Source organism: Taudactylus pleione, unplaced genomic scaffold (assembly GCF_031769625.1).
Source record: "Taudactylus pleione unplaced genomic scaffold, aTauple2 ptg000391l, whole genome shotgun sequence".
Taxonomy (NCBI): Eukaryota; Metazoa; Chordata; class Amphibia; order Anura; family Myobatrachidae; genus Taudactylus; species Taudactylus pleione.
In genome coordinates this window covers 8279781-8301946 of record NW_028284792.1, presented here as the reverse complement: position 1 = coordinate 8301946, position 22166 = coordinate 8279781, and the positions used below count along the sequence as shown (strand labels likewise).

Genomic DNA, 22166 nt, shown 5'->3' with positions numbered 1-22166 from the left:
ATGCAGCGTGCTCTGTTACTCCAATACTTTGGAACGCTAATAAATGCCCCTCCTGCAAAGATTGATTCCATAAGATTGATTATTTTATGTCTATGGAGGATAGTTTAGCACTTCACTAGACAAATCTTCTGATTTATCCAGTATATGGTATCCTTGGTTTTTAATACAAATCCTCAGAATACAGCTATGGCCAAAAGTTTTGAGAATGACACAAGTATTAGTTTTCATAAATTCTGCGGCTTCAGTTTTTATGATGGCAATTTGCATATACTCCAGAATGTCATGAAGAGTGATCACATGAATTGCAATTAATTGCAAAGTCCCTTTTTGCCATGACAATGAACTTAGGGGTCTATTTACTAAGCAGTGTTAGGAGAGAGTGAAAAGTGATAAGTGATAAAGTCATAGCCAATCAGCTCCCAACTGCCATCTCACAGGCTGTGTTTGAAAAATGACAGTTGGGAGCTGATTGACTGGCACATTATCACTTTTCACTCTGTCTTCTAACACTGCTTAGTAAATAGACATCATAATCCCAAAAACAACATTTCCATTGCATTTCAGTCCTGCCACAAAAGTACCAGCTGACATCATGATTCTATCGTTATTACAGGTGAGAGTGTTGACGAGGAGAAGGCTGGAAATCACTCTGTCATGCAGATTGAGTTAAGCTGGCCACACCCTAGACCAACTCACATCCAAACAGCCAACTTGTTGATTGGTTGGAATGAAAATCTGGTAACGTATGGGAGTAAATGATGATCAGCAACTTGCTCCTAAATACCAGAAAACAGATGAAAATGGTCGTTCAGAAAAGTTTGTTAAATGTTTGATCTAAACAATTTGTTCAAACAACAGTTTTGGTCCATTTTGCAGCGTTTGGGAGCAAATTGCTGATTGTCATTTGCTTTCATATCTTACCAGATTTTCATTCCAACCAATCAACTAGTTGGCTGGTTGGACAGATAATCTTTAGACGTGTGGCCAGCTTTAGAATAACAGACTGGAAACTTTAAAAGGGGGGTGGAGCTTGAAATTAGCGATGAGCGGGTTCGGATTTCCGGGAACAGAGTCAGGTTCGGGTTTTCCCGCCTTGCTCGGAACTGAAATAGAGGCAAAACATCATCATCCCGCTGTCGGATTCTCACGGGTTTTGGATTCTATAAAAGGTCGCCGCCATTTTTCATTCCAGCTGTGGAGCGTGTGTGCACAGGGAGGGAGCTGTTGGCTAGTTTGACAGTGACACATTACATACTGGGCTGGCTGGCTACTGTGAAGAGGCTTCCTGGCTACTGTTGTCCATACATAAGGGCTGGCTGTTGTACTGTCCATAGGGGCTGGCAGAGGGAGGGAGCTGTTGGCTACTGTACTACTGTTGTGAGATAAAAATAAATAAAAATAATAAACTTATTAGTACACTAACATTATATACATTACAAACGTGGGCTGGCTGGCTACTGTGAAGAGGGAGGGAGCTGTTACTGACGCTGGCTGGCTACTGTTGTCCATATACAATAGAGATTGGCTGGCTATTGTTGTCCATATAGAGGCTGGCTGTTGTCCTATCCAAAGGGTCTGGCTGGCTGGCTGTAGTGCTGTGTTCAGGGGGTGTTCGTCCTTCAGGGGTGCTCTCTTCACCTACCACCAGGTGTTAAAAAAATATATATATTTTTATTTTCTGTGTGCATGCCGTGTTAGCCAGCCACACCTGTCATCGGCATAGGGGTGCTGTGCTCCTATCAAGGGGCTGCTGCCCAAAAATACAAATACATTTTTACAGATTCTGTCCTGTGTGTTGTGGTGTAGGCCGCTGCCCTTCATCAATTTTTACAGGTGTTGTCCTGTGTGGTGCAGGGGTACGCTGCCGTTCAAAAAAAAACTTTTTACAGGGGTTATTCACTCCATAAAAATAATGGAGGATAAAATAGGGGAAGATCAAGAACCACTTCCTCCTAGTGCTGAAGCTGCTGCCACTAGTCATGACATAGACGATGAAATGCCATCAACGTCGTCTGCCAAGGCCGATGCCCAATGTCATAGTAGAGGGCATGTAAAATCCAAAGTTCAGTAAAATGACCGTAAAAAATAAATTTAAATCGTCTGAGAAGAAACGTAAACTTGCCAATATGCCATTTACGACACAGAGTGGCAAGGAACGGCTAAGGTCCTTCCCTATGTTCATGACTAGTGGTTCAGCTTCACATGATGATGGAAGCCCTCCTCCTCCTGCTATAAAAATGAAACGAGTTAAGCTGGCAAAAGCACAGCAAAGAACTGTGCGTTTTAATTCTAAGAAGATATCACAAATTCCCAAGTGTAGAGGCGGCTGCGATGCCTGACCTTCCCAACAATGGACGGGAAGAGGTGGCTCCTTCCACCATTTACACACCCTCTGCAAGTGCTGGAAGGAGCACCCACAGTCCAGTTGCTGATATTCAAATTGAAGATGTCACTGTTGAAGTACAACAGGATGAGATATTGGTGTAGCTGGCACTGAGGAGGAAGTTGACGAGGAGGATTCTGATGGTGATGTGGTTTGTGTAAATCAGGCACCAAGGGAAAGAGTTGTTGTCCGAGGGATGAAAAAGCCCATCACAGTCATGCCGCCTGGGCAGAAGACCAAACATTCCACCTCTTTGGTCTGGAAATATTTCAGTACAAATCCGGACAACTACTGTCTTGCCATATGTAGCGTATGTAAAAGGTGGAATAAGTAGGAGTAAGGACGTTAACCACCTAGGAACATCCTCCCTTATACGTCACCTGCAGCGTGTTCATAAAAAGTTAGTTACTGCCAAGTTCAGAAACTGTGGCTAAGACCATAAGCAGTCCAGGGACACCTAAATCCCTTTGTCCTGTTGTATCCAAGTGCCTGCAAACCACACCAACAACTCCCTCCTCGTCAGTCAGGATCGGAAGTAGTCCTGCAGGCCATGTCACTGGCATGACTGACTCCTCTCCTATCCGGGATTCCTCCAGAGGATCCTGCATTGCTATGCCTACTGCTGCCGCTGCTGGGAGTCGTTCAAGATCCCAGAGAGGAAGTTGGACCACTACTTCTTTTACTAAGCAATTGACCATCCAACATTCCATTGCGAGGAGGATAAAGTACGACAGCAGTCATCCTGTTGCAAAGCAGATAACTGAGGACTTGACTGCTATGTTGGTGTTAGATATGCGTCCGGTATCCGCCATTAGTGAAGTGGGATTTAGACAATTGATGGAGGTAGCGTGTCCCCAATACCAAATCCCGTCTAGATTCCACTTCACTAGGCAGGCGATACCGAGAATGTACAGAGATGTCAGAAAAAGTGTCTTCAGTGTCCTAAAAAATGCGGTTGTAACCAATGTCCACTTAACCACGGACACAGACAAGTGGAACAGGGCAGACTAAGGACTATATGACTGTGACAGCCCACTGGGTAAATGTATTGCCTTACGCAGCAACAACAGCAGCGTCACAAGTAGCAGCATCTCAGAAACGCCAGCTCGTTCCAAGGCAGGATACGCTGTGTATCACCGGGTTCAGTAAGAGGCACACCGCCGACAACCTCTTAGAGAAACTGAAGGAAATCATCGCCCAATGGCTTATCCCACTTACTCTCCTGGGGATTTGTGATATCTGACAATGCTACCAATATTGTGCGGGCATTACATCTGGGAAAATTCCAGCACGTCCCATGTTTTGCTCACACAATAAATTTGGTGGTGCAGAATTTTCTGAAAAACGACAGGGGCGAGCAGGAGACACTTTGGGTGGCCCGAAAAATTTCTGCCCACTTTCGCCAATCAGCGACTGCGTGCCGAAGACTGGAGCGCCAGCAAACACTCTTGAACCTGCCCCGCCATCACCTGAAGCAAGAGGTTGTGATGCAGTGGAACTCAACCCTCTATATGCTTCAGAGGATGAAGGAGCAGCAAAAGGCCATTCACGCCTATACATCCACCTATGACATAGACAAAGGAGGGGGTATGCACCTGACTCAAGCGCAGTGGAGAATGATTTCCAGGTTATGCAAGGTTCTCCAGCCTTCGAACTTGCCACACGTGAAGTCAGTTCAGACACTGCCAGCTTGAGTTAGGTCATTCCCCTAATCAGGCTTTTGCAGAAGCAGCTGAAGAAAGTGAAGGAGGAGCTAAGATGAAGCGATTCCGCTCGGTATGTGGGACTTGTGGATGAAGTCCTTCATTCGCTTTGACAGGATTTGAGGGTGGTAAATTTGTTGAAATCAGACCACTACATTTTGGCCACCGTGCTCTATCCTAGGTTTAAAACCTACGTACAATTTCTCACATGTCTACTGTCACTGCATATGATACTGTCAACATTGACAGAATGGTGGAGGATTACAGCATCCAAGTAGGCATGTCAGACAGTCCATACCTGTACTGGCAGGAAAAAGAGGAAATTTGGAGGCCCCTGTACAAACTGCCTCTATTTTACCTAAGTTGCCCCCCTCCAGTGTGTACTCCGAAAGAGTTTTTAGTGCAGCCGGGAACCTGGTCAGCGAAAGGTGTAGGAGGTTGCTTCCACAAAATGTGGAGATGATGTTCATCAAAATGAATTATCAATTCTTCCAGGAAGACCAGCCCCCAGAAAGTACAGAAAGGACCTGTGGTGGTGGATTCCAGCGGGGACGAATTTATACTCTGTGAGGATGAGGATGTACACAACACTGAAGAGGGTGAGGAATCGGTGGATAAGGAGGATGAGGATGACATCTTGCCTCTGTAGAGCCAGTTTGTGCAGGGACACATTAATTGCCAGCTTGTTTTGTGGGGGCCCAAACGAACCAATCATTTCAGCCACAGTCGTGTGGCAGACCCTGTCGCTGAAATGATTGGTTTGTTAAAATGTGCATGTCCTGTTTATACAACATAAGGGTGGGTGGTAGGGCCCAAGGACAATTCCATCTTGCACCTCTGTTTGTTCTTTGCAGTATGTACTCTTTGGGGCCTAGTTTTACAAACTGCCATCCTGTCTGCCACTGCAGTGCCACTCCTAGATGGGCCACGTGTTTGTGCCGCTTAGCATAGTCATCCAGCTACCTCGGGGCAGTCTTTTGGCCTTAAAACAATATTGTGATGTTGAGAATAGACTGGAAATGAGTGTAAATTAATGCTATTGATGTTAATAATAGCGTAGGAACAAAAAAATACCAAATTCTGGTGATTTTAGCTGTTTTTATGCTTTTTTCCAAAAAAATACAGATCCAAAACACAAACCCATAACACAAAACACGGAAGGGTGTTTTGGCAAAACCAATCCAGATCCAAAACACGAAGAAAGATCTAGACCCAAAACACGAAAAGTGGCCGGTGCAAGCCCCTACTTGAATTCATTGTTCTTCCTCTGTTAACCATGGTTACCTGCAAGGAAACACGTGCAGTCATCATTGCTTTGCACAAAAGGTGAGCGCTACCATCAGTCCTGTGTCATGCCAACAGTAAAGCATCCCGAGACCAATCATGTGTGGGGTTGCTTCTCAGGCAAGGGAGTGGGCTCACTCACAATTTTGCCTAAGAACACAGCCATGAATAAAGTATGGTACCAAAACATCCTCCAAGAGCAACTTCCCCCAACCATCCAAGAAAAGTTTGGTGACGAACAATGACTTTTCCAGCCTGACGGAGCACCTTCTCATGAGGCAAAAGTGATAAATAAGTGGTTCGGGGAACAAAACATTGAAATTTTAGGTCCAGGGAACTCCCCAGATCTTAATCCCATTGAGAACTTGTGGTCAAACCTCAAGAGGCGGGTGGACAAACAAAAACCCACAAATTCTGACAAACTCCAAGCATTGATTAGGCAAGAATGAGCGGCCATCAGTCAGTATGTGGCCCAGAAGTTGATTGACAGCATGCCAGGGCGTATTGCAGAGGTCTTGAAATGGTGTCAAATGGCTGATTTGTGGTTTTGGGGTTTTTTTAAATGCAAGAAAATGCTAAAAATCAAACTTTTTTGTTTAATCTAAAACAAATTAAACAAAAAATGCAAAAAAACACCTAGAAAAAAAAGGGTGATTTTGGGGTACTTTGAGGGCACCTTGAAAAAAGAAAAAAAAAAAAAAGATAAAAACTATTATTTTTCAACTAAAAAATGTTTTAATTAAATTTGGGGTGCCTAAACGAACGAAAAAGTTGATTTTGGGGTAATTTGAGGACTTTTTTTTACCCCAAAAAATAACATGTAATTATTGGACTAAATAAGCTAATTAGAAACTTCCAATTGCCTAATTGGTCATTGGTGGGATGTCCAAGGGGTTCAGCACAGGGTCCCCACATTTTAACCTTAAAATAAAGATTTTCCTTTCCATCTCTGTGAATTCAGTCTGACTGATCAGTGCGAGTTGCTAATTGGATTGCAAAATGAATTCGCTATGCGAATTTGCAATGAAAATCGCACCTCGCACCTAATAGGATTGACCCCCTTATGTAATTGTCAATAAAAGCCTTTGACACTTATGAAATGCTTGTAATTTTACTTCAGTATACCATAGTAACATCTGACAAAAAGGTCTAAAAACACTGAAGCAGCAAACTTTGTGAAAATCAATACTTGTGTCATTCCCAAAACTTTTGGCCATATCTGTACTTTATATGTCATCTTTACAGCCTACCACGTAACTTGTGATCTTCAGCTAGTGAACAGCATTTCTCCCATCATTGAATGACACATTCCCTTTAATTTCCCCCCTCTTCACCCTCACCCCCTCAGCCCCTCAGCTTCTTCTTATTTCCCTTCTAAATCTGTCCTTTTTCTTTTGGATTGTTTAAATTGTATTATGCTGCTAATTTTTTTGTAGGCATCCATATATGATCATTCTCTTGAACAGATTTAGTTTTGATGAAAAAAATGCAATGTCTGTACTTTTCTTGCCTATTTGAAAATGTAATAAAAACAGAATACATAAAAAAAAAATATAAGGATGGTAGCTAAAATAAATTTAAAGTGGACTTGTCTTTTTACATGGACTACTAAACCTCCTATAAGCATATCAAATCTAATATAGCTTAATATGCGCTGACTCACAGGTATTACTAAATCTGTCTCTAAACTACTGTAGAGATCACGAAGTCTAAAGGAGCGTCACACTAGACTAGACAATGTGCTCACGATGCGATATTGTGAGCAATTTCCCTTTAACTATCCCTGGCTGTTCTCCGGCACTCCGGGACACAATATGGTGCTAAAAAGTGTCCAATCTGACCAACAACCGAACGTGGATCCTTAACGATTTCCAGTGCGTCGTGTACGAGATTGGCAGATCTTGCCTGCTGTAGATAAGATCTGAAGATGCGATGTACGACCCGTGGGTACGCGCATCGGCATCGTGATTGTACGATCTTGATTTGGACATATTTTACACGATTTGTCGAAATCAGGTGAATCGTGTAAAATATAGTCTAGTGTGTATGCACCTTTAGAGATGGCAAACTACACAGAAAATCTCATGTATTCATAGCAGATTTTAAAAAATCAGCAGCTAAACTTTAGCTTTTACCAATTCTATTGTGCTAATGAGCACAAACCAACACAAGATGAGGCTCAAGTAACTAAACAAAATGGGGGGGGGAAAAAAAAGATGCGCAAATGAGGGAGAGTAAATTGAAAACAGGTGCACTTTTGCAGCCATGGTTCAGCAAATGGCAAAACATAATTTATACAAATGTGGGACAATGCCACAGAGATGGAAGAGTCTGTGGAGGACTATAATAAGAGCGTACTAGTCCATTCAAACAAGGACGGTGAGGGTGGCACACAGGTCTCAGTAAAACACATCAGCCAGGAAAAATTGTGTCACATCTCTACAATGGAGTTTCAAGCACTTGTAAACTATATTCCAAGAAGCACTGAATCTACTATATTATATCTCATACTGCAGGCTGTTACAATGGTATGGGTATGTAATGCCAGGCTGTCGGGATGCCTCCTGTCAAAATACTGACAGCGGTATCCCGATGGTTGGTATCCCGACAGGGGTCGGGTAAGTCATCCCCCCTTCTCCCTCTAATCCTCCCTTTTTGTAGCCTAACACTAACCCTCCCCACTGCTCACCCTAACCCTTCCCCCCTAGGGGTGCCTAACTCCAACCTTCCCCCAAAACCTAACCCCGCTACGCTCCCTAAACCTAACCACACACCCCTGTGGCTAACGCTAAAGTCACCCCGGACTTACCTTGTTCAGGTTGGCGTTGGGATTAAGATAGACATCTGCATTTTGACACCTATCTTAAGTCCCTTGTTGGGATTCCCCTGTTGATATGGAAACCGGCGGCATAGCGGCCGCCGGTCTCTTGCCTACATCCCTATTATAATATACGGTATATATACTGTAACAGCCTGTAAACAGGATTTAGAGCTTAAAAAGCAAACTTGAAATAGCTGTAGACGGACAAGGATACTCACTAATATTGGTTTTATAACCTGGAATTAAACTAGACTGATTAAGACGGCTATGGACAATTAAATAGTGGTTTTACAGACCATTGAAAATCGACGTTCTGTTGGAGCATTTTCTTTTTTCCCCCGGAAACATTTAAAGAGACAATTTTTTTTTAAATGCAACAAGCTCCACATCCCACCAAACAAGCATTATTTAATCGTTCTGATAAATTCAATCTAAACATTTCAACAAGATTTGTAATTTATTGGGGGAAAACCCTGATAAAAAAAATAAGCAAGACCCTTAAATGTTCTTTATCTACATAAGTACTATTACATTTTATTTAAAAAGTGGCCCGTGTTCCAAACATTCAGCAAGAAAGTTATTGAAGTTGGACATTTGAACCCACGTCATAGTGAGATCATGAAAATTAGGTAGTGAAGGATAGAGGGCAGCACAGATGGTGTAATGGTTAGCATTACTGCCTCACACCACTGAGGTTGTGAGTTTCATTCACACTATAAGCCTAAACTTGCGTGGGTTTCATCCGGGTACTCCGGTTTCCTCCCACACTCCAAAAATTGCATGTGGTAGGGAATATATATTGTAAGATCCACTGGGGTAGGGACTGATGTGAATGGACAAATATTCTCTGTAAAGCGCTGCAAAATATGTGTGCGCTATATAAATAACTGGTAATAAATAAAATACAGGGGATCACATTTGCTCATAGCAACCAATCAGATTCTACTTCTCATTTATCTAGTACCTAGAAGATACCTGGAATCTGGTTACTATGGGCAACATCACTTCTTAGTAGAACTCCCATCTTAGTAAATTTACCCCTAGCTGTCAATGATAAGCAGAGTTAAGCGCTTTTCCCAGCCAATCCTTCATGCTCTCAGACCTAAATTTCCAGGTCCATTCTCAAATTAATAATCTATTAAAAAAAAAAAAGCAATAGTAAGATGTAATTTGTTTCAGAAAACAATGCTTTATGTAAAGTATTTTTTCTATCGTCCACTGCTATCACCATCCTGAGAGGTCGATGGCAGCAACAGGATTGCAGCTTTCATTATAGACCTTTAATAATTAAGACTCCTCTCAGATTATGTAGCTGTGGAGAAGATTTTGATTGGGCAGATTAGAGGTTCCAGCGACGTTTTACAGAAATAAATGAGAACCCATATGGATGGGAAAAAAAAAGTCGCAAACCTAAAAGTAATAACTACAGAGAAGGGTGCATGTGTAACACACATAGGTGGCATAAGAACATACAGAGCCTGGGGACAGACATTGGTTATAGTCGTGCGGTGTAAAAGACACAATTCCCGCTGAGACACACACAGACACATGCCAACCTGCTGCTGCGCCTAACATGGGTGACTCCAGGGGACACATACACAATAATGAGGGGGAGAGTCACCGTGTAGCGGGCGGGGGGTGAGCAGCGCATACACATCTGGCCCCAACATAGCCAGCAGCCCACTGCCAGTCACAGCCTGTGCCCGTCACTGGGCAACTAACTTGTTCCACTACTACCCACACCCGGCCAGGCAGCAGACGCCCGGTGCCAAGCACATCTCTGCTCCAGCCAGATACACAGCAGCAGCATAACACTGACCTGTGCTCGGCTACACAATCACACAACGTAACACAAGCAGCAAGGTGCCTGCAATATCAGTAAGCCACTGGATGTGCTGCTCACCTGAGTCCGGTCTTGGGGTGGCAGCGGCCCCCGTCAGCTCCGATCCCCCCTCCCCCCAACATCATGTATCTCCGCCACCGCTCTACCTCTCTCCGTCGCCGGGAACCCGCAGCGCGCGCACACAGCCGGGGCCGCCGGGCACAGGGGGGATGTCAGCGGCGCGCTCATTGGCCTGTGTGAAAGGGGGGCTGCGGTGTGTCTTGGACTGTGATTGGCAGAGTGGCCAGTAGGCGGTGATAACGTGGCGCTGAATGTCGCCAGTGGCTAACAATAATAATGTGTCGGTGCATGACTGCATGTTGCAACTTGGCAGCAGCATCTCCGCTGTGTGTGCTCCTAGTATAGATCACGCAGGGTACCGGGCTCAGCAGCTGGCTGTGTCTGTGCGAGTGTTCTTTCTGCAATATACAGCTGTGACTTAACATCCCAACTAAACGAATAGTCCGATTATCAGTGTCACACTCACATACACTGTACTCAACATCCCATTGCATTCGGTATGATTTACCGCTGTGCCTAACCCTAAGTCCCGCCGTACCTAACCTAACCGTATGCTCCCGCCCCCCCCCTCCCTGCGCGGCTGTCCGTAACCCTCGCCGGGATTAAGTAGTCTGGAAGACGGCAGTCGGCATTGTGTCCGCCGGCTTCCCGTACGTATACGATCCCATTGCAACACGCTAGAAATAGAAGCAGACTGATCAGGTGCTAAATTTGCATAATGAACTTTAGCTTTAGTGATGCATGTAAAACTATTATCAGAAGACTACAGTTTGAAAATGTACTATTCACTAATAAATCGGTCATACAACTTTCACTCCTAAAAAACAAGTCCAGCCAGGGTCACTGAACTCCGTTTCAAGCCGTGTCACAGTGGCTTAAGACCTGTTCACACCGCAGGCTGGACCGGTTATTGCCAGGGCTTCTACTATGCCGATGCTTGGAGGTGATATCATCCAGGTTGGATTGCCAGGTCACTTGATCCGGGAATCCAACCCTGTCCCCTTTTACACTGAACCGTGACCTAGGTTGGCAGGGCAAATTGGCCAGTGTAAAAAGGGTATCAGTAAGGAGAGGCTGAGCCAGCAGGGCCAGTGACAGCAGCAACACCTAGAGGCGGCCTGGGCCCCGTTGCAGCCCCAATCTCTGGCTCTGCACCAACTGAGATCTGCTGCAAAATTAGACAGGTGTGTGTGTGAAGGCATATATTTGGTGTTGAATCTGCTTCCAGGTCTTCAGTAGGATTGTATCAATAGTCTGGTCTGGAGTTGGATCCTCAGAGGTACGTGTGTACCCATCTTAAGTCATGCAGCGTCATATAAGATAAATAATTAGCTATACCCATTGTTTCTAAATAAAAAATTGCAGATATAATGGAAGGAGGTGTCTGAAGGGGTAAGGGTGACAGTATCACAACCCTGGTCTGTTTCTCATATAAACCTGTAAACTCTATGAATATTGATAAAACATATCCATTTAATTTTAGTTTTTGATATCTTGACAAAATTCTCTTTATTACCCATGATTTTTCAATGCTGTCATATACAGTCATATACACCCGGGGCAGCTATTCCACTGGCTGCATAGAAAATCTCAACCTGTTCCAGCTATCCAAACCTGCAACTCGCCTGTGTATACCATTCTCATTGCATGGTGAGTGTTCCTGGTTTCTGCACCATTGATGCCACTCCTGGTATCTTCACCTACTACCCATTCTGGTGTTTTGACTGCATCCGGTCCTGCTACCATCTGAGTGCTCCTGGATCCTGGACTACAGCGACAACCCAGTTTCAGCCTGGTGAATACGTTGCCAAGATCTACCACTCCAGCATTCCGGTTACAGTAAGAATAGTGTTTTATTATATGTCAACAGTATTAATCCAGTATCAGTCTGGTCAGTCTACTGCCACACTCTCCTCTGATTGCACATAACAACTTGTCTTCAACACCGACGTCTAGTGGGTACAATCCGGCATCTCTCCGCCGAGACCTTGGTTCGATTCCCGGTCAGGGAAGTGTTCTTCACTACATGCCAGGAGGTCTCCTTAGGCCTGTTAGCTTTCTGTACACTCCTCCAGACACCAACACAGACGAATATCAGACACCGGGTTCACAAACAAATACTAGTCTGACAGATAGTTATATAGTCCTTACCTGAAGATGTTGTTCAGATTCTTTTTCTGAGAATGTTGCTGTTCAGGACCTTATTGGAAGATGTAATCCAGAGTCCTTATAAGTAGTTGTTATCCAAAGTCGCTTAAATAAAGCAGGAACTACTCAGAGTATCAATGTAGGACAAAGTGTCACTACAAAATGGCTGCCAGTAAGCTGGGCATCCTCTATATAGGGCTGCGACCTGCATTGTGACATCACAATACATGCAGGCAGCAGCTAGAGATGGCCATAGCTTAGATCAGATCTGGGCCCAGATGCCCTGCAGCAGCAGCACTCTGTTGAGAATAGAAAAGATGGAGTTAAGGAGACAGCAATGCAAATCGGTGCAGGAAAAGGGCCGGGCCCCAGAGGAAGCCTAGGGCCCAGTAGCAACCACACTCTCTGCACCTACTATAGGTACGCCCTTGGTAAGGAATATAGGGGGTAATTCAATAAGACCCGTTAATTTCACAGGTTTGAAAAAGGATGATGGCCTCTGGCTTAATGCCCTGGGCTATTCAGTTAAAGCCCCTTTTTCACTCTAGACATTTTTTAACACCCATTAAAGTAATGTGTTAATGAGGGTTAACCGTGAAAAGTTCAGACCTATGCATTAACAGGGTCTTTTCACCTGTTAACATGCTACTTATTAGGGATTTCTTTTCTGGTCTGATCAGACCCTGAAAAATATCCCCATTAAGTGTAACTTACAGGCTGCCTTGGGCGCGAATTGAATATCCCCTGGGGATCAATTACAATACACTGAATTACTGCAGCTAATTGATTGAATCCCCCCCCCCCCCCCCCCGTTGGGTATAAGCTCCACTGGGGCAGGGTCTGATGTGAATGGCCAAATATTCTCTGTAAAGTACTGCGGAATATGTGTGTGCTATATAAGTAACTGGTAATAACAATTTCTGTCTAGTGTAAATGGAAGTAGTATCACTATATTTATGTGGTTAATGTCGTTCATACACTTCTGGTCAAAAGTTTTATAACATCCAATTTTTCCAGTTTTTATTTAAATTTATGCAGTTTAATGTCTCAATGCACTCAAATATTTTGAGATGACAAATTAAATCATATAATAATTTAGAATCATTTTGTTTAATGCAATGTAACCTAAATTTTTTACTCCTCAAAGTAGTCACCATTTGCAGATATAACTGCTTAAAATACTTGTGGCATTCTTTCTATAATGGAAATCAAGTATTGTTCGGGAAGTTTAATTAACACTGCTGCTGAAGATCATACAAATGTGCTGCACTCATAGGTTGCTTTACTTTCATCCTGCCCAGTTCATCCTAAACCAGCTTAATATGGTTTATAGGCCCCCATACATCAACAATCAATTGTGATTGTGTAAAAATGTTTGCAATGTATGGGGTTTACAGATCACAGATTCTGACCAAAAAGTGATTGGAATTAGTGAATCAGGTTGTCCAACATGTTGGATTCCACAGACCAATTTTGGCTGTTGATTGCTAGCGTATAGTAACAATCAGCTGACTTTCAGATCGTTACTAATAAAATAATGGGCCTTTCAAGATTGGCAGATCTGTTATTTGCATAAATTGATCTGCAAATCACTGAACGCTATCTGTAATGTATGGGTGCAGATTGGTGGGTTGGGGAATCTTTAAATTGGGGACAAAAATTACAATCTGTGAATCTTTTTTTGTGATTGCTTATGTATGGGCCCCTTAAGTTTGGAGATTGTGCTGGCCATTCCATGATTTGAAGACTACCTCCTTGCCCTTTTCCTGGAAGGTAGTTTTGACTTGACCTGGAGGTATGTTTTGAGTCATTAACTTGCTGTAGGATGAACTCTTACGCCGGGTACACACTAGACAATAGGTCGTCCGATCCCGGCACATTGTCTAGTGTGTACCCTCAATGTCACTGACTATGCACGCTCCCGCGTGTCGTCAGCTACATCGCCCATCGGACCTGCATGCAGGTCTGATGAGGGGCGACATCGGAAAGTGTGTACACTTACAATGTCGGTACACACTATATATTATCTAGTGTGTACTGGCCTTTAAACAACTAGGTGTAGACCAGAGTGTATTGCATGGCACAGTGGAGGGGTGGCTATTTGGGTGGAAGCCTGCTATGTTGCAAGTATAGTCGTATACTTTCCTCCTGCCACTCTCACCATCAGACTTCCAATGAATAACTGATCGACGGTCCTGGGACACAGGTTGAACTCGGACGGTGTAGGTGTTCTGCTCACGGATCCTCCAAAGGAAGAAAAATGCGCTATGCCTTGATGACACCCACTGGGATTAGTGGATGGTCATCTTTGGCATTTCTGGCCTCAGACTTTGTTTACACCCTAGTGCCAAGCACCAAGATGCAACAGATAAAATTGGCACAAAGGGAAGGGGTGGGGATAGCACACCAAACAGTTCCACTCATCGAATGCACTGTTGTCACTTCGCTGGATGAATGGTCACAATCTCAGTAAATCCAATTAGCCACAAAGAAACAGCCCACCCCAACCACATGGCTGCTCAATACTGTTCTTGGTCCTAAGAGTGTGTACCACCCACAACAGCCTATCTACACATTAACAATTTGGGGTCCTAACTCTATATGACCACCCACAGCTTTTGCGAGCAGCCAGGCGATGGTCACGACTATCGTACTTGCGACGAGACCCTTGTGGTAGGGTCTAGTCCATCGCAAGCCCCAGTTAGCTTCCGGCTCTAATTGAGCTGGAAGCTCACTACTGAGGCCGCCCCCAAATGGCAGGCGTTCCTTTGGGAACGTCTCCGTTTGACCAGCCACCCCCGGTGCCTGCCTCCAAAATGGGGCGAGCTGTCAATCTCAATCGACAGCCGCCCCTTTTTGGTGCAAGACCTGTAGCGACGGAGTGCCCATCGCTGGTCGGGTCTCGCGCATGCCGGAGCCGGCTCCGGTGTGCGCATGTGCAGTGGGGGACCATCAACCCGCTGACGAGCGGGTCTGAATCAGGCCCTCTGCTGTTATAGCAGATGGGGACTAAATTTTCCAGAATCCAGGCCTGCTGCCATGCGCAAGGTTACCAACTGGCCCCGCTGTATTGGGAAGCAGGCTGAATCTGGGGGGATCCTGGCCATCTCCATACTTAGCAGATACCATAGTGGATCCAGTGAGCACAGTGGCCACAGTTACCATGGCTACTGTACAGCTGGCTTTTATGATTGGCCAAGAAAAGTCCCGGGAGGCATCGGCAGACCGTACAAGGAATCCTCTGGATCCAGGCTCCCTGTCAAGCCCGGGACCTTTGCCAAATTCAGTGTGCCAGTAACTCTGCAAGTTTCCCACTCGGGATCCAGCAAAAGAGCCCCTGACCATCATGCTTCCTTCTCCATGTTTGACACTTGTTATCACAGTGGTTTATTTACAGAGCATGGGATGTTTTGCTATTAAAAGTTTTGCCCCCTTTTTATATTTTAAAGGTGAATGCTTTAAAATACCATGGCTTAGAAAATATATACTACAGACTGAGGAACCATCCTACTACTAGACAGTGTGTACAAAGGGCGGAAACAAGCGAGTGTCGGCCCCATTTTCAAGGCATGCTGAGGCAGAATGAAAACACTGGTCATCCTGCATAACTTGATGGTTGCTCAGATAGCTGATGTTTTTGCAGATGATCCGATGCTGTGTCATCAGACCAGTGTGCCCATACATTAAGACATTGGTTCCCAAGAGAGTGCAGGTGTGCACAGTGCAGACCCCAGCATAAAGACAAAATGTGTACCATTCTGCAAACAAATTTAAAAGCAAGATTTCATTTTGTAGAGACTCTATAATAAACTCCAAGTGATGACTGCACATAATTGGGCGCATTCCTGTTTTAGCAAGCTTACATCTGCAGAAAACTGATAATTTTCAATTGATTGAACCTTGGCCAATATTTATCATATTACACCTTTTATACAGGAAGTGTGAGAACAAGCATGTTGTGACCGTTTTGGGGACATGTCTGTGCAATTCATATGCAGTGGTTAAGGCCACAGCGGATTACTTCCAACGGACATTCTAGGGTTGCTCAGAACATCGATACTGCAACCAATGTACAACTGATGGTGCATCTATGTACGCAAGCACTGGACATGAGACGCCGCTGGTGGGCGTCTCAATACAGATCCCAGGGGCTGTGGCCATTGCATATTCTTCGTACAAGATCGCAGCCGCAACGGGATTTTCATCTACCGCTGAAACAGGCCCTCTGTGATCGCTTTGGGTGATCCAGTTACCCATTCCCGTCATAGGCAAAATGTTGTGTAAAGTAATTGCACAAACAAATATCAACTAATCTAAAATGAGAACATGTTCTAAAATATACACATGAGAACATATATATATATATAGAAATAGATATATATAGATATATATATATATATATACCTATACATGTGTTTTGTCTCTGTATTTTTCCGAATCACACATGAATGCACAATGCATGCACTGAATTACATAATGAGCCTGCAATTTTCACTGCAAGATTTCAAGTGTCAATTTCTTATATTTTTCTTAAAAAAGCGACCTGGCTTTGCCTTCAAAAAATGTGCTGCTTTAAATCTTTTGGGGTTATATTGCCAAAATCTCCACTCTTGCCACAGATCGCAGTCTTTATATTTGTCCCAATATGATTTTATTTGTTGGCTTTTGTATTGCTTTAAAATATGGAGGCCCTCTTCTTCATGCAGCATTTCTAACTCTGATAGTAAATTTTGAGTTACTGCAGACTATATTTAAACAGAGAGAAAACAAAAAGCAGATTCTTCTCCTGGACAGTTCATACGTTTTCCCAAATAATGTACTATGTGCATTCAAAGCAATTACATTAAGAGAAATACTATAAATTCTTGTCCACATTAAATCGTTTGGCCTGGGGCAAAGTAAATTGAATGAGACATGTATTTGCATGCCGACCTTCTGCTCAGAACATGTACAGATATGTCTCAGTTTCTAGTGGTGATAGACTGCATTGTAATAAGTATTTATTAATAGCACATTTCAATGGGTGTAGTTCTGCAATATTTGTATCCATTGTTAATGGTTGTCAGGTGGTGTTACCAACTTATCAATGAGAAGATGGCAGTGGCAAGGTGGCACCAACACAGTGGCTTAACTTCATCCCAGGTGCCCGGAGGCAAGCTAAATGTTGGTGCCCAACCCTCAAATTAAAATTTACAACCCCCCCCAGCACCTATGCCAGCCCCTGCTGCCGCCGCCCCCTATGCAGTTCCTCTTATACAGTGCTCCCAGTAGTTCCTCATATACAGTGCCCTGGTATGTAGTGCCCCCCAGTAATGGTACCCCCATGCAGTGCCTTCAGTAGAGCCCCTTATACAGTGCCCCCAGTAGTGGTCCCCCTATACAGTGCCCGCCTATGTAGTGCCCCCCAGTAATGGTCCCCCTATGCAGTGCCTCCAGTAGTGCCCTTTATACAGTGCCCCCAATAGTGGTCCCCCTTATACAGTGCCCCCAGTAGTGGTCCCCCTATGCAGTGCCTCCAGTAGTGCCCCTTATACAGTGCCCCCAGTAGTGGTCCCCCTATGCAGTGCCTCCAGTAGGGCACCTTATACAGTGCCCCCAGTAGTGGTCCCCCTATGCAGTGCCCCCAGTAGTGCCCTTTATACAGTGCCCTCAGTAGTGGCCCTTTCTATACAGTGCCCCTCAGTAGTGGGTCCCTCCTATGCAGTGCCCCATTATGTAGTGCCCTCAGTAGTGGGTCCCCGTTATGTAGTGCCCCCAGTTGTGGGTCCCCCCTATGCAGTTCCCCATTATGTACAGTAGTGCCCACAGTAGTGGGTCCCCCCTATGCGGTGCCCCTTACAGACCTAACACACACAGATTACTTAACTGAATCCCCGTTCCTGCGCCTGCCACGTCTGCTCCTCTGTCTGTCCTCCCGCTCGGTACTATGGGAGAAATGTCATGACGACATGACATCTCTCCCATCACCACTGCGGGAGCCGGATAAACCTTCAACCATGGATAAAGCAGCTAATGAGAGTTGGCTGCTAAAACAAACACATCACCGGCGGCGCTGCCAGCGATGTGTTTGTTACTGATCGGTGGGCAGGTGGGGGTTTCTATTCACTCAGAACCCCCCCTGCGTGTGTGTGGGGTGCTCAGGCGGGTCGCAGCGGTCACATGCTACGTCACGTCCTCGACCAGTCCGGCAGCAGGTCATGGAGGTGGAGCACCGATCAGCGGCGCTCCTCCTCCATGCAGCTCCTCCTCAGCAGTGCACGGAACGGCCGGGTGACAATGAAGCCAGGTGCCCCCTTCAGGGCTGGCGTCCGGCGGCAAGTGACTCCATTGTCTCCGGGAGTTTCGCCACTGCACCAACAGATATGGGTAAATCTTTTCATGGTCAGATGTGCCCAGCTAGCTTGTTGCTCCATACAGCCATGTAGCGTGCCATGCATCTCGCGCCACACAGTAGCCTTCAGGCGCGCCACACAGAATGTTTCTTAACGGAATGTAGCGTAGCACTGGAAAAAAGTCATATCGTGTAATACAACTTTTTGTTCACCAGGTTCCAGTTTTCCCAAACTACAAAGCACATGCGTCAGAGTTCCAATGCGTTTTCTGTATCAGCGCCCGATGATTGACTGACAGAAGATATGATTGGGTACACTATAGTATAGCATTTTGGGCATTGAATCAGGGCTGTAGAAGAATGTGTAATAAAGTATTAAAGTATTAAATAATAACAGTGCAATATGTGTGTGGATCCCGTACTGTATGTATACATGTGTGTGTGTGTGTGTGTGTGTGTGTGTGTGTGTGTGTGTATATATATATATATATATATATATAATATTTTTTTTTGTCTCATGGGCTCACACAGGGGTCACAGGCATGCACAGCTTTCACTGAGACATGATGACTCGGTAGCGCGAGCGTCTTTTATGCAACTTTTTACCTTCAAATACTACTAAGTCATAAAGCAGATCAAATTGATAGCACATGCAGCTTCTGCTGATTACAATTATATGCAGCATGCCTATATTCTGTGAGCCAGTTCGGGTGTATCTGCACGCGAAATGTTTCGTTACACTAATAGCGACTATAATACTTTAACGTAGTGATTTGCTTGCAGATACACCTGTACTGGCTCACAGAACATAGGCATGCTGCATATCATTTTAATCGGTAGCGTGACCGTCTTTTGTGCGACTTTTTACCTTTTAAATACATGTTAATCATAAAGCGCATGGAATTGATAGCAGAAGGAGCTTCTTCTGATTAAAATGATATGCAGCATGCCTATATTCTGTGAGCCAGTTCGGGTGTATCTGCACGCAAAACGTTACGTTACACTAATAGCGACTGTAACACTTTTGATTTGCTTTCAGATACACCCGTACTTGCTCACAGAACATAGACATGCTGCATATCATTTTAATCAGCAGAAGCTGCTTGTGCTAATAAGATGCATTTTGGGATAAAAAGATGCATAAAAGTACCGAGTCACACAGCACTCCTGCGCTATGTGTGGAGCAACATGTAGCGCACGGAGGATAGATGTATGTGGACTCATCTCTATTACTGTGCTGCAAAGTACCTGTCCCCAAAAGTGACCCTACAGTAGATGCATATTCCTGTACAGAGTCCCAATAAAGCAGCCGTACAGTAGCTAACATTGACCAGAAGACGCACACTAATCATTACAAAATGACAGAGCAACTAAAGTTCAGTTATTTTAAAGAACTCTACTGAACTGAAAGCATTTCTCTCAACATCCCACTGCAGTTCAAATTTTATCAGTGGGGCACTCACCACCTAGAGGTACAGCAGTGTATTACATGCCATGGCTTATCTTTCGTTGTAGAATACCACGGTACGCCACAGTACAGCCATCACGTAACGTTCCATGGTGCGACACATGAGGCCTGAATGGCGCGATATGAGCAACAAACTAGCTGGGCACATCTGTATGTACAGATCAGCCACACATATGCATACATGTTAGGAATCATAGATTCACAGCTAAGGACAACATGGCTGTAATCAGGGCCGTCATCAGTGGGGTACACATGTTTGGGGGGATCCAGTGACACCAGTGATCGTGGCCTGCTTCTTATCATGTGAATCATAAGCAATTCACAGATCATCGTTGCCTGCATGGCCAAATTATGATGTAGGTACATGTACTGGACCTTCTCAGACAGGAACCCCTCACAGGTCCCCCACCAAATCGGCTTTCCTGCCTCTATAGTTCCCCCGCCCCCAGCTCTTCTCCTTTATCTTTCTCCACCTCCCTTGCTCCCATTGGCATAGGACCTGATTTTGAGTCACATGCATCCTAGGCCACTTTTCTGTAAGGCCATGGCAGGCCACTTACTTCCCTATGCTAATGCAAGAATCCACCTGTGTATGCCAAAGAGCCCTACATCTGCATGTGGAAGCCTATTCCACTGTTTTAACATCCGCAACCATCATCATTAGTACCTGGACATGTACCCACTTAATGCTGGGTGCAAACAATCCATCTGAAAATGGTACTAAATTACCATCTGCACGCTATGATGGACACAGAAGACAGCTCATTTGCCCATGACACTCCCACAAGACAGAGCAGTACCATGCCGCCCAGTTACCACACAAAAATGACAGTTTCATGCAAAGTGGGGTCCATCAACGGACGGATTAATCTGTAAGCACAAGTGATCTTCATATACCTGATCAGGCACATGCACAATTGTCGTCTTTTTTTTAATTATTATTTGGTACATGCTCAGTATGCTCAAAACCGCAAGATGCGTCTGCATTTCCACATGCATCCTACAAAAATCAGGCCTATAGCATGCATTGAGCACAACACAGAAGGCAATGTGGAACAGCAGCAGTGGTGCACTGAGACGATTAAAGTTCCCCATGCCGCCATGCGTGCCTGTGCCCTTTTCCCCTTTACAGTCTGTCCCAGTGCTCCATTACCATTCATGTCTCTGCCCCCTCCCCATATTTGTGCCTCTGCCCCCTCCCTATATCTGGGCCTCTGCCCTTTCATATGTGACTATGCCTCCTATTTGTGCCTCTTCCCATAAGCATCTGTGCCTTTGCCCCCTTCCTTTACATCTGTGCATTTGCCTCCTTCCTATTTTTATTTCTACCCCCGTCTACCTGTGCCTCTGCCCCTTCACCCATGTGTACTTCTAACTCCATCACCCCATAAGGGCCTCTGCCCCCTAACCCCATGTGAGCCTCAACCCGTGTGAGCCTCTGCTCCCTCACCCCGTGTGAGCCTCTGCCCCCTCACCCCGTGTGAGCCTCTGCCCCCTCACCCTGTGTGAGCCTCTGCCCCCTCATCCTGTGTGAGCCTCTGCCCCCTCACCCCATGTGAGCCTCTGCCCCCTCACCCCATGTGAGCCTCTGCCCCCTCACCCCCTTGTGTGCCTCTGCCCCCTCACCCCATGTGTGCCTCTGCCCCCTCGCCCCATGTGTGCCTCTGCCCCCTCACCCAGGCTTGCCTACCCTCCCGGTTTGGCCGGGAGCCTCCCAATTTTCGGGTGCCGCTCCCGGTCCCCTGGAAAGGCAGGCAAGCCTCCCGGAAGTCTCTGACCCTCCCCACCTCCCCCCTGAAAAAAACAGAAATACCCGCAGCGGGTGGCCCGGTGACGCGATTCGCGCAGAATCGCATCATCGTGGCCCTGCCCCCTGCTTCACAATGCCGAAAATCACGGCATTGTCAAGAGGGGGCGGAGTCACGATGACGTGATTGTGCGGCCCGCCCCCAGCTCCACCCCCAGTGTGACACAAAATGGCCGCTCCGCCACCTGCTCCGCCCCCAATGGCCGGGCCCGCCCCCCGCTATTAGCTGACAATCAGCTCCCTCCCGGAAGGCTGGAGCCGATTGTCGGCAAGTATGCCCCTCACCCCATGTGTGCCTCTGCCCCCTTATCCCATGTG

At 45.4% G+C, this 22166-nt stretch overlaps 1 protein-coding gene across 6 annotated transcripts in view; it reads right to left on the bottom strand.

Moving 5' to 3' along the window:
* The window catches only part of TPST1 (tyrosylprotein sulfotransferase 1), a 158497-nt gene extending 148259 nt beyond the window's left edge, over positions 1 to 10238 (bottom strand). For 3 of the 6 annotated variants that reach the window (XR_015869702.1, XM_088445950.1, XM_088445948.1), the window contains exon 1: positions 10095 to 10238. The gene's annotated coding sequence lies outside the window, so the exon portion shown is untranslated. The remainder of the gene's footprint in view (positions 1 to 10094) is intronic. The other 3 variants (XM_088445947.1, XM_088445951.1, XM_088445946.1) reach the window with 2 other exon arrangements.
* Between the last annotated feature and the right edge of the window lie 11928 nt (positions 10239 to 22166).